Here is a 12,291-nt window from a genome sequence, read left to right on the forward strand (position 1 = left end):
TAAGTGAATTATTTCTATGTGTAAACGTACTGGTCAACGATTATCTATATTCTCATTTAGGACATTAATCGTGAGCTCTAAGCACCTACTATTCTATTGTTCAGTTTCATTTAGAAAAAAACCTACCGTTGATAACGCTCATAAAAGCACATCAATGAAAGTAAAGTGTGTGTGTGTGTGTGTGTGTGTGTGTGTGTGTGTGTGTGTGTGTGTGTGTGTGTGTCTGTGTGTGTGTGTGTGTGTGTGTGTGTGTGTGTGTGTGTGTGTGTGTGTGTGTGTGTGTGTGTGTGTGTGTGTGTGTGTGTGTATGTGAGTAAAGAGGAGATCCCTGTGCGGGGGGGCGAGTGTGTGTTGTGTTACTATAGCGGTGCTCTGCAGTGTGTCATCGGAGTCAGTGAACCATTCAAGGTGAGACACACATACATACACATACACACACACACACACACACACACACACACACACACACACACACACACACACACACACACACACACACACACACACACACACACACACACACACACACACACACACACACACACACACACACACACACACACACACACACAAACACACACACTTACTTAATTATACACAGAAGAAATTAAAGAAGCTGCTTTTTAGGAGTCACAGGTTTATTATCATGGTAGGAGACAAACTGCTACTCAATTCCCCTTTTTCACACTTGTTGTCATTGTTGCATCATAACTGCAGAACACGCTTGCTCTTTCACTTCCTATATGCAACCACACACCCCCCCCCACCCCCCCCCCCCCCCACACACACACACACACACACACACACACACACACACACACACACACACCTGCATCCTGACGGAGAATCAAACCTAATTTAATTTGTCACAGAAATGATATATAAGTGGTACGGTAGTGCAGTCCAGTTTAGAGCGGGGCAGGGATGAAGTATTGTTGAAGTCCGACCCGTAAGATAGCATCTCTCTCGTTCCCTCATTCAATTTATTTTTCGGTGAAGGAGGAAAAACTAAACGGAAGAAACAAAGACTCACAAAGAAAGTCAGGGATAGGGATGTGTTTGCATCAAATGTGTTTGCATAATAGTCTTGACATTGTATACTTTTACGGTTAGTGAATGAGAAGGGGATTAATTACATTGCATTTCAAATGTCAAGACACCAAAAGATAAAACCAAAACATGAACGTTGATGAAAAGTTGTTGTCTTAGATTAAATCATATTTCATCCCTAGTCACACTTGCAAATCAAACAATAACAGAAAGGGGTTTTTAGAACCAGGTTTCCTCCTTCTGATGGCTCACACATACATGGCATTTGCCTCGGTGTATACCGGAGCATATACAAACACAGGAAGTTGTAATATAGAAAGAAAAGTAAACAACAACAACAACAACTGCAAGTGTAGAAAAGGGTAAACATCAGGTAGCTTTTTATGTTGACAAATATTACGTTTTACCATTCATAATAATGCCTTCGACACAGGTTGCTTCTCTTCTCTTCACCATGACATGTCATAATGCCACATGTCAGATCTGCTGGTTTGCATAACATCAAACTGGTTCCAGCTCTTCCAGTCCGAGGAGAGTCTGACTTCCTTCCTCTCTCTCTTATGTTGTATGTCCTTGCTTCAAAGGTAGAGATCGAGGAAGGCTTTTCTCAGGAGAGGATCAACGATCTGGATCAAATCGTAGCGGGCGAAGATTTCTATCAGTGATCGTCAGTGTGGTACGATCCAGATCCAGATCCAGAGAAACACAGCAGGATGTTTAACCTCACTGTGATTCCCTTCAGGCAGAATTATTGCCTGTTCATGCTGTTACATTTCATCTGACCTCTGACCTCTGACACTGTGACTCAGGGTCAGTTCACTCCTTTGAAAATGAGACTTTCTCTGCATGTTGAGATGTCCTTCAACAAGTGGCTTAATACCTGAGGAGAGGTTTCTATGGAAACTCAGATTAAAATTGGTTAAACAGAAAGTGCTTTGATTTTGATTTAATGTTTGAGGAATGGGAGGAAACAGAGAGTGAGGTATGTTGTAGGATTTGTTTAGATTAAGCATGTTTTAACACATGTAAATGTCTGTGTTAATGCTCTCACAGCTGCTTTGGTGGGGCTGCAAGAAAAGCTGGAATATTATGAATATGTAATTAGATTGGAAAGGTGAAAGCACTCGACTGCTGCTGTAACGAGAGTAAAAAGGGAGCTGCAAAGTTAGCAAAACACGTTCGTTTTTTTGTCATTTTTTAGCAAAATCAGCGATTAAATGTCAATTTTTTGCTTATTTGCATCATCAAAGCCATTCCTGGAAATATAAACAACTAATTATCATGCTACCAGACTTTACACAGGATAAATATTTATTAAAAGTACATATTTAGCTGTATTTTCCACATTTGAGAAATGCTGTTTCTCACAATCCCGATGAATAAAAGTTAAAATATTTAAAGATATCTACAGAATCAAACATTTACACATGTATACAAAGTCCCACATTAAGAGGCATCAATACAAAAGGAAAATATAACGGCACAAGAGTCAATATATACAAAAATAACAGTCACTTATAAACAGAGGACGATGAATATGTTCATAGTCTTTGTTCAGGAGATAATCAGAGCTTTGAACTCACATTTAGGACGAAAGGTTTGAAAAAGGAGAAGCTCCAACTAAAGATAAACATTAGGTTTCAAAGTCTGTGGGAACATTTATATTTCAGAGGTTTAGTTTTGGCATAAATACAACTTGTATTACTTCCAGCGCTGTAGAGTGCGTGTTAGCATAGCATTGATAGTGGAGAAAATACATTTTAAAGAACGATGATACCAGTTTTTCTACATCAGTGTTGCACTGTTCACATTTCAAAAGTAGTTTGGATTCATCAAGAAGTATTAAATATTGGATAAAGATTATAATGAAACCCTTTAAAATCATAATGAAAATACACCTTTTTTCCATTCATACATTTTTAATATATTGGTTTTAGAAACGTTGATAATTAGCACTACAGCTAAGAGAGAAGATATAAACCTTAATTTGTATTCATTTGAATGTATAGAGGGGGAACTGAGGAGGTGATATTGGCTAAAAAGGTCACTCTTAATTTAGAAATATTCAGATAATTATTCAAACAGGAGTGATTTTAATCTGTGCTCTGTAAGTTATTCTTTTAAAGGTTTTTAATTTTTTAATGTACACAATCCTAGGTGTTTCAGTAATACGCTGCTGGAGGAAGATAAGAGAATATCTAGCCGTTTTTTATTTTACTGTCACATTTATTAATTAAACTTCAGTTGTTCCTGGAGGACCTTGAAGTATATTTATATTTAGCTTATTATTCCCAGTTTGCTCACCCACCAGCACCTTGTTAAAATGTTAAAGTGATGCCAGAAAACAACATTTCTGTTCCTCAAAAACTGTATAATTACTCCAGAAATATGACCAGTCAAAAAGGGTTGGTCGGCCATTTAAATTAAATTAAAGACCAATCTTTTTAATTTGGCTTATAATTTTGGGCAATAGTATTTTTTTAGTAGTATCACTGTTCATGTTTTAAGATATAACTCTTTCTGTTTGTTTACACCTTGTTTTTAATTATTGTTCCTCATTTGTTATTGTCATTTTATGTCATACTCTGTAAAAGCACTTCAAGCATGAAAGGTGTTATATAAATAAAGTTTATTATTATTAATGTCGTCTGGTTTTTTGAGCGTTATTTTCTCTTCTTTGTGAAACGCCGCTGTGTCAAATGTCCTTCTTGGGTTGCCGTACATTGCCAAAATGGGTGCGCTCTGTGAGTCTCACACTCCGCTTCTCTCTGGGGGCTCTCTCCCTCTATTCACACCACTTTTCCCCAGCTTTCAAAGACTTATTCCTGGGTAGAAAAGCCATGTGCATCACCCTGGATCTCTGCATATGTGCCTGTGAGTCTGAGACCCTGCTGATTGATTGATTGATTGATTGATTGATTGATTGATTGATTGATTGATTGATTGATTGATTGATTGATTGATTGAAAAGTTTATTAACAGCTTGTATATTGGGTACAGTACAGTACAGCTCAAAACATACAATTGTTAAGGGGATGCAGACCAGAGAATGACTTTCGTCTTGTTTACATCAGGGTCCCCCATTTCCAATTCATCATATCATTTAAGACATACAAGACATATTTGACATACAGATGGCTTATTTACAATTTACATACAGGTGTTTTTTTTTACATACAGTTGGCTTACTTACACATTTCATTTTAGATTTCGTTCTAATACATCCTAACCGGACATTTAAGACATACCAAGTCTACAGATATACAGTTAGTAACAGAGTCTAAAATGCGAGTATATACATAGATGGGGGGGGAAGCTGTCCATTGCACGACAGGTTGAGATTTGTACCATTACCGGAGCCAGTTTTGCAATGCTCTCCCCCGAAGGTGCTAACAGCAGTGACTCTGCTGTTTTCATCTTCTTGTACATTTCACGACTTAAAAGGGGACGAAATGGACAGTTTCCTGTCCATACTGACATGAATATGTCCATAACACCGGATGTTTATTCAGTCAAACATACATTTGAATTAAAACAGTTTAATGCACTTTTAACACGCATGTACCCACGATTCAAGCTGCTTTCCTGGGTTACAAAGTGCTGTGAAGCAGCCTGTTCTCTGGCTACAGTCTGGGTGCAAGAGCCATGTGCTGCAAGGATCTCTCTGGGTGCACTCTGTGAGTCTCACACCCTGCTTCTCCGGGGTGCTGAAGAGTCATTTTCAGGCTCCTCTCCACAGTTGTCCCCCTAAAAATGATTTGTAATCATTATCTTTGCATTTAAATGATTTATTTTATCATTAATATGGTTCCCTAACACAATGCACATAGTCTGGAGCTCACTGGGGTCTGGGGTCCTGCATCTGCATTAATCAGGCGTTTTAACACTTTTTTCCATGAAAATGATTTTTATTCACTATCATTGGGCTATATAAATCAAATTCCGGGTTACTCGGAGCACAATTGTAACTTTTACTATTTAAATGTATTTGTATTATATATTTTTGGGCAGTAAAAGTGATATTTCTGGGTGACTTTGTCAGTTTATGGAACTTAGCCCACAAATCCTGGAGGTTCCAGGCCGAATTTGGGAGCTCATAGGCGGCCTGCCATGAGCCCCCACCCGTGGAAAGAAGAAAAAAGTGAAAAAAACGGTCAATTATATCTTAAAATAATCAAAAATGAAGTTTAAAAATATTCTCGAAATAATTACTAAGTGCCAACGGAGAAGGGGCTCAAAAAAGCTCCTTCGGGCCGAAGCCCCGGACACTTTTCCACTTCTCCGTTGTAACTTACAACGGAGAGGGGAAACCAAGCTTCCCCTTCTCCATCAAAAAAATGTATTCATCCATTTCAGACTACTGTCTGCACGAAATCGGAAACCCGGTTTTTGAGAGGACTCAGAAAAAAAGACCTGGTGTCTGATTTCATGGAGGAATGTATCCGCTCCATGTGCACTCTGGCTCTGATACATTTGTTGCCTGGAGACCCCCCAGCCTGGTTCTTACCAAACTTTAAGTTTGCAAACTGGTCTCTGGACGAATGTAAGGGGAGTTTGAGGGGACTCTACCTGCATTATGAGACACTATTTTGGGATACATTTTCTCACTTTCACCCCTTTTCTATGGATCTCCAAAAAGTGAAGTCAGACTTTTTCTGACTGTGGAGGAATGCAAGGGGAGTTTGAGGGGACTCTACCCGCATTATGAGACACTATTTTCGGATACATTTTCTCACTTTCACCCCTTTTCTATGGATCCCCAAAAAGTGAAGTCAGACTTTTTCTGACTGTGGAGGAATGCAAGGGGAGTTGACAGGGGACTGATGCACTATTTTTGGATACTTTTTTACATTTTCAGCCCTTTTCCATGGATGAATTGAAACTTATTTTTTTTACATTTTGGTCAATTTGACCAAGTTCTGGTAACCACATTGCCTGGAGGATAGGACCGAGATATGACAGACTCTCTGGCCGCCTCACAAGTCACTATTGTCGGACACTTTCTTTGTTTTACCCCGGTTCTAGCACTCTTTCCTCCTTTGACCATAAAAAGTGTTTCCTGCTGGGGTACTACCTGGTTCCGGGGAACCCCAAACCCTCTCATGGTTGGGGCACCATGAATTGATGCATCAGACCCAATGTTGCCATCACCAGCCCCACGTTGGTGCGGAGGTGGGACAATTTAACCCTGTCGTATACCATGCATTGAAGCATTGGACCCATTGTTGCAATCACCGGTTACGCTAACGCATATAAACGGAGAAACAAATCCTGGAGGTTCCAGGCAGAATTTGGGTACTCATAGGTGGCTCATAGGCGGCCTGCCATGCACACCCACCCGTGGAAAGAAGAAGAAGAAAAAAGTAAAGAAAACGGTCAATTATATCTTAAAATAATCAAAAATGAATATTTAAAAAATTGTCGAAAAAACGACTGAGTGCCAACTCCGAAGCCCCGGAGACTTTTCCCCTTCTCCGTCGCAACTTACAACGGAGAGGGGAAAATCAGGTTCCCCTACTCCGTTGAAAAAGTTCATTCATCCATTTCAGACTACTGTCTGCACGAAATCGGAAACCCGTTTTTTGAGAGGACTCAGAACAAAAACGGCCGTGTAATGTCCTGGAGGAATTCATCCGCTACATGTGCACTCTGGCTCGGATAGATTTGTTGCCTGGAGACCCCTCAGCCTGGTTCTTACCAAACTTTAAGTTTTTGAACTGGTCTCTGGAGGAATGATATGGGAGTTGACAGGGGAATCTACCCAGGTTATGAGGCACTATTTACGGATACAAGTTTATCTCTTTAGCCCTTTTTTATGGTTCTCCAAAAAGTTAACTCAGACTTTTTCTGACTCTGGAGGAATGTAAGAGAATAGCAAAGCTTTCCAAATGCACATGAAAAAAGTCTTTAACTTCAATCTTTGAGTGGTTTGTTACTAATCTGCTCATACTGTATTAATAACGTGAACGACAATATAATCTTCAAATCTTGAATCTTTGAATGGAAATATAATGTGTGAAAAAAATATCATTTATCAATTTGTCTTTTTTTATTTTCATTGGAAGCACATTCCACCTGTGTAGAGACAGCTGTCGACTGATTGGAGGACTGCAGAAGTCTGTGTCTGTTTGTGTGTGTGTGTGTGTGTGTGTGTGTGTGTGTGTGTGTGTGTGTGTGTGTGTGTGTGTGTGTGTGTGTGTATGTGTGTGTGTGTGTGTGTGTGTGTGTGTGTGTGTGTGTGTGTGTGTGTGTGTGTGTGTGTGTGTGTGTGTGTGTGTGTGTGTGTGTGTGTGTGTGTGTGTGTGTGTGTGGATTGGAAAGGGTGTACCATCATCAGCAGTACGGGATGTTGGACCGTTTTTCTTCACCTTCTACACTGCAGACTTCACCCACAACACTGAAACACCTGCAGATGTTCTCTGACAACTCCCCTGTGGGAACTTCAGTCTCATGCTTTGAATGTTATGAAGACCAAGGAGCGGCATTTTGCCGACAACTGTAAACAGCCTTGTCTGTTTGAGCAACTAGCTCAGTGCAAAGAAGTAGAAAGGGTTGGGAGAGAGTGAAGAGAGAGAGAGAGAGAGGTTCCAGGTTGTTGTGTTGAGAATATTCAGGAGAATATTTGTCATTGTTCCAATGATAATAAACAAACATTTGCATAAAGAATATTTGTCCACTCATATGTTGATAAGAGTATTAAAAACGTATAAAAAATGAGCGATTCATTTGTAATTAATCGCGATTAACTATGGACAATCATGCGATAAATCGTGATTAAATATTTGAATCGACTGACAGACCTAATTATTATTATTATCTGTCCAGGGACTACTGATTAAAACTAAACCCACCGCCAAAAAAGGAGCAGAGAGAGAGGAGAGAGAAGAGAGAGATAGAAAAGAGAGAAGGGAGAAAGAGAGATTTGCGAGTTGCATAAGAACTGGTAAGATAGCAGGGTTTCCCACACATAGACTTTATTTGGGCGGGCCGCCCAGGTATATTAACGGCCGCCAAAGTATAATTCGCGAGCCATTTAGGTTTAATCTTTTCAATCTGTCCGCGAGCGCGACGGCATCTGCGATCCCTCGCTCTACCCCTCGCTATCGCGTAGAGTCTGCTTTATACGCTCCGCACAGTAACCCAGCTGCGAGGCACGGGCGAACAGTTAATGGGCGTGCTCACTAGCACACCAACCCCCCCCCCTGTTCATAAAGTAAAGTACCCCTCAAAAGGTCCGGTTTATTTCATCTTAAGGATGCGCACCAAGCAACATCTCCAGGTGCTCCTTTGCGAACCAGGGCAAAAAAGTTATGTGCCTCCCTGATTATATTTGAGTTTTATCACCACAATTGCTCCATGGTGTATATATATATATACACCAAAGGAAGGCCAATACGGGTAGCTGCTCTCAGGAGGGAGTCCAGGAGAAAAGAGAGAAGGAAAGTGGCCTTCGCTCAGAATCTGTGTTACCTTCAAGGACAAGGGGAAACATGTTCAGGTAACAAAACAGAGGACTAGACTTCAACTGTCACACACACTCCACGAGGTTTAGCCTCAGCTCAATTTGAGCTCTCTGTAAAGATACGGGTCCAGCTCTCGGAGAGCATTGATCAGAACCCTGCTGGCTGCAGCTCCTTTATTTCGCACCGCGTCCACCACCTCTCGTGCTCCGTCATTTTGGGGTTTGGTTCTGGCTGACGTCATTTCAGATTCACTGATCACTTCAGACTCAAAGAGTTTATCCAGAAGGTTGTTCAGGACAGTTGGAGTCACTCTTTGAATGAACTCTGTCCGAACTGAGAGCAGCCTCTGGTCTGCAGGGACTCTGCTCTCTGCTGAGACTCTGCTCTCTGCTGGGACTCTGCTCTCTGCTGGGACTCTGCTCTCTGCTGAGACTCTGCTCTCTGCTGGGACTCTGCTCTCTGCTGGGACTCTGCTCTCTGCTGGGACTCTGCTCTCTGCTGAGAATCTGCTCTCTGCTGGGACTCTGCTCTCTGCTGGGACATGTCTCTGGGATAATTCATTCCTTGGACCTGGTAGATAAACAGGAAAAATACTTTTGTTAACCGACAATCAATTAAACAGATGTCTTACAAATATAAGTAACTCGACATTCCCAGAGGTGGATTTCTGTTCACTTAAAGTTATAATATGTAGCATTTCCTCATTCAAATATATCAAAACTCCAGAGCAAGGGAGCACCTAACCCCCAACTGCTCACTGGCGCCGGCTAGACTGGCTACCTCCGCTCTGACTTCTCAACTGCATGTGTCTGTGTGCATATAACTGTGTGTGTATTTGTGTATGTGCATGATGTAAAAAGTGTGTACTGTGTGTACTGTACGTACCTATATAAAAAAAATGGTGTGTGTGTACGACAGAGTGTACACATCCTCTCGGGGGATTAATAAAGGTCCGTCTTCTACACCTGTATTATTTATACTTGGTTGAGTTGTTTACATAGATTATCCCAAATGGTTCAGAGAGATGTGTCATGTTAAAGGTAACAGTACTGTAGGAGCCATTTCCTTAGATTATAGTATCTTATCTTTTTAGAGTGTAACCTGAGATTCTGTGGTGTATATTAGGCATGGGCGGTGTCATTTTTTTCATACCGTCATACCTTGCTGACATCATACCGTGGTATACGGTATATGTCGGTATCAGTCCCAATTTAAGGGGTAATTTCTCCCCCAAAAATATGTTTTACTCACTATATCAACAGCCAGCCCCACCAAAAATATTTTCCACCAGCCGCCACTGACGGTATGACTTGGGTTGACTTGAGTGAGGTGGCGTTCGGCAGCAAATAGATGTTTCGAACGGTATATTATATGTTCGGTGTAAAATGCAGCCCGAGCCGGTAGACGCTCGCAAAGTGCCGCGACGTGCGCGCAAGTGCAAAACAAGGGCTGCATACATGACACATTGTGCAAATGGCACATTTTGAGATCGGATACAGGACGCGTTTGTAGATATCCGACGTTGTTTCCATAGTGAGCTAAGTTAACAATATATCATCATACATAAACATTTTCCGGGAGTAAATACTTGACTTATGTAAACTGTGTTCGTTATTCTCCCGTCCAGGAGAGAAGCTTTAAAAGGAGACTAAATGGAGTCTCTGTGAAAGTTCAATTGGGTACTTTAATTAAAAAAGGCGCGGGTTGGTCACAAGCATGATATTGTTCAGTCAGACAAACAGCTGTGATCCGCTCCTCGTTAGGGAAGCCGAGAGTTGGATCTCTCCTCCGGTGCTGTTATATATCCTCTGCTGGCTCCTCCCCGCCTGCCGGCTCGCCTCGTCTCCAATGTCCGTTGTTGCATTTAAACAGAGGATTGGCTCCTTTCACATCCAATATATGCTCAACACGCCTTTTCTCCTCAGATTATCTTTCATCACTTTTCATTTAACACATTCTAAACGCTGTAATCAATACTCTAAAAAATACTTCTCGGCTGGTTTGGTTTCCGGTCATTCCGGATGTTGTCACATGCTACTCTCGTCTGTAAACATTAATGTATTCAAATAAACTTTACCTTCATTTAATATTCAGCATGGTAGTATCTCGACATCTATAGTTGTAGTGTTAAATCAGTAGGCTTCGGTTTGCACCACTCCATATCATTTCGCTACTAAATTCACCTCTTTAGGAAATCGTATATTGGCCACATGCTACGTGCGTAGATGAAGGATTTTCAGAATAAAAGCTTAACTGCTTGTGCACAAGAATTTCTGGTTTTTCAGTATAAAAGAGCATTAAAACTGACGGCATGTTTAAACTACATGTCCCCATTAAAACATTGATTTTAATTTCTAACACTTATTGAATAAAGTTTGCTATATTCACTAACTAGTTTGGCAATATTATTCCGTGCATGTGTTAAAAACCTTATTTCCATTTGATTCATTGGATTACTCGCGTGAATGTTTAGCACGTAAATGCTTTCGTTTTTAAAACCGTCCGACCTCGACTACAAAACCATCAACCAGTTGCATAGGATTAAAAAATGTCAACACTCACTCACCCCGTCTTAAACATTCCCAAAGAAGTGCCTCTGTCTCTCGTTGTGCTGGATGAAGTCACTGGCGACGAGTAAACCCAAAATAGTCCCAAACAGGCGCAGAGGCATTTTTCTTTTTTACTAGTTGTCCGAGTTCGGGGCCGGCAAATGCTGCCGCCATCTTGCTCAGCTCAGCTCTGTGCTGAGCTCTGAGAGCGGGAAAGACGGACTGCCCTCCCCTGCCCTCTGCTGGCGCGTGCTGTGCATTACAACCAATGTCGTCCCTGTCAAAACTCCGTGTACGTGTAATAGAATGAAACGCATCTATGATTTGGCGCACAGTCTGTGACGTTAAGGTATTGAAAATCATACCGACGGTATTTCGAAATACCCTGGTATACCGTAATACCGTCATACCGCCCAAGCCTAGTGTATATTATTTATTTATGATTTGAGTGCGTTACTCTGCAGGTCGAGATGCTGCAGCATAAAAGGAGAGGTGCTGCAGCCTACTGGTGCGGCTGACTGAAGCAAACAGTTTTTAGACCTTGCTGGTTGGGAGCGTCACAGCTTGGTTCTTTAGCATTGAAATATCAGTCAAATAGTTTGTTTAAAAACGTTTATTTCTTTTTGCCTTTTTTGGAAATAAACTATCTTACTTTTCAATCGCATCTGGACATTTATATTTTTTCTCTCAAACTACAAGCGTCTATTCGTCGGTCAGCCCCACGAGTGAGGCACAAACAAAGGACAAACAACAAATGGATATCGTGGTCACTACAAGTACGTTCATCACGGTCTCCTGTAATGCCTTAATCCATTTAAGCATGAGAAGCTGAAGACTACAACTCCCATGATGCCACGCTGTTTCACCACCACACCACACTAGTTATTACTATAGTTTTAGAACATTACAGGTTGTGTGTTTAATGTCGTAACGATGCGTTGCCATGGAGCCTTAATAGAGAAGGCTATGAGATGGAGCTTTAGAGTTATCAGTCTATCACTGGGTCTGAGCTCAAGTGGAGTCTTTACCTTCCAGTGACAGGAGATAATTCCAGACTACGTTTCCACCTTGGTCCTTGAGCTTCAAATCCACTCTCTCTGTGCTCGTCGTCAGGGAAACTTGAAATGTCGGATCGTAATCTGGTCCAAAACTTGATACAAATGTTTTACTCTGAAAACCAGAAGCAGAAGTTAAACGTTTATCTGTTTCTTTCCTGATTGTGGATCCAC

At 41.2% G+C, this 12,291-nt stretch overlaps 1 long non-coding RNA gene across 1 annotated transcript; it reads right to left on the bottom strand.

Annotated features, from left to right (window-relative positions):
- Positions 1 to 4,172: 4,172 nt before the first annotated feature.
- On the bottom strand, positions 4,173 to 12,269 carry LOC307035446. Its single transcript, XR_013807108.1, has 2 exons — positions 12,091 to 12,269; positions 4,173 to 9,083 (listed from the first exon to the last, which is right to left on the bottom strand). It is a non-coding gene; the product is annotated as an uncharacterized lncRNA (long non-coding RNA).
- Positions 12,270 to 12,291: the final 22 nt, after the last annotated feature.

The sequence above is a fragment of the Notothenia rossii genome, assembly GCF_949606895.1.
Source record: "Notothenia rossii genome assembly, chromosome: 4".
In the NCBI taxonomy this organism is placed as follows: Eukaryota; Metazoa; Chordata; class Actinopteri; order Perciformes; family Nototheniidae; genus Notothenia; species Notothenia rossii.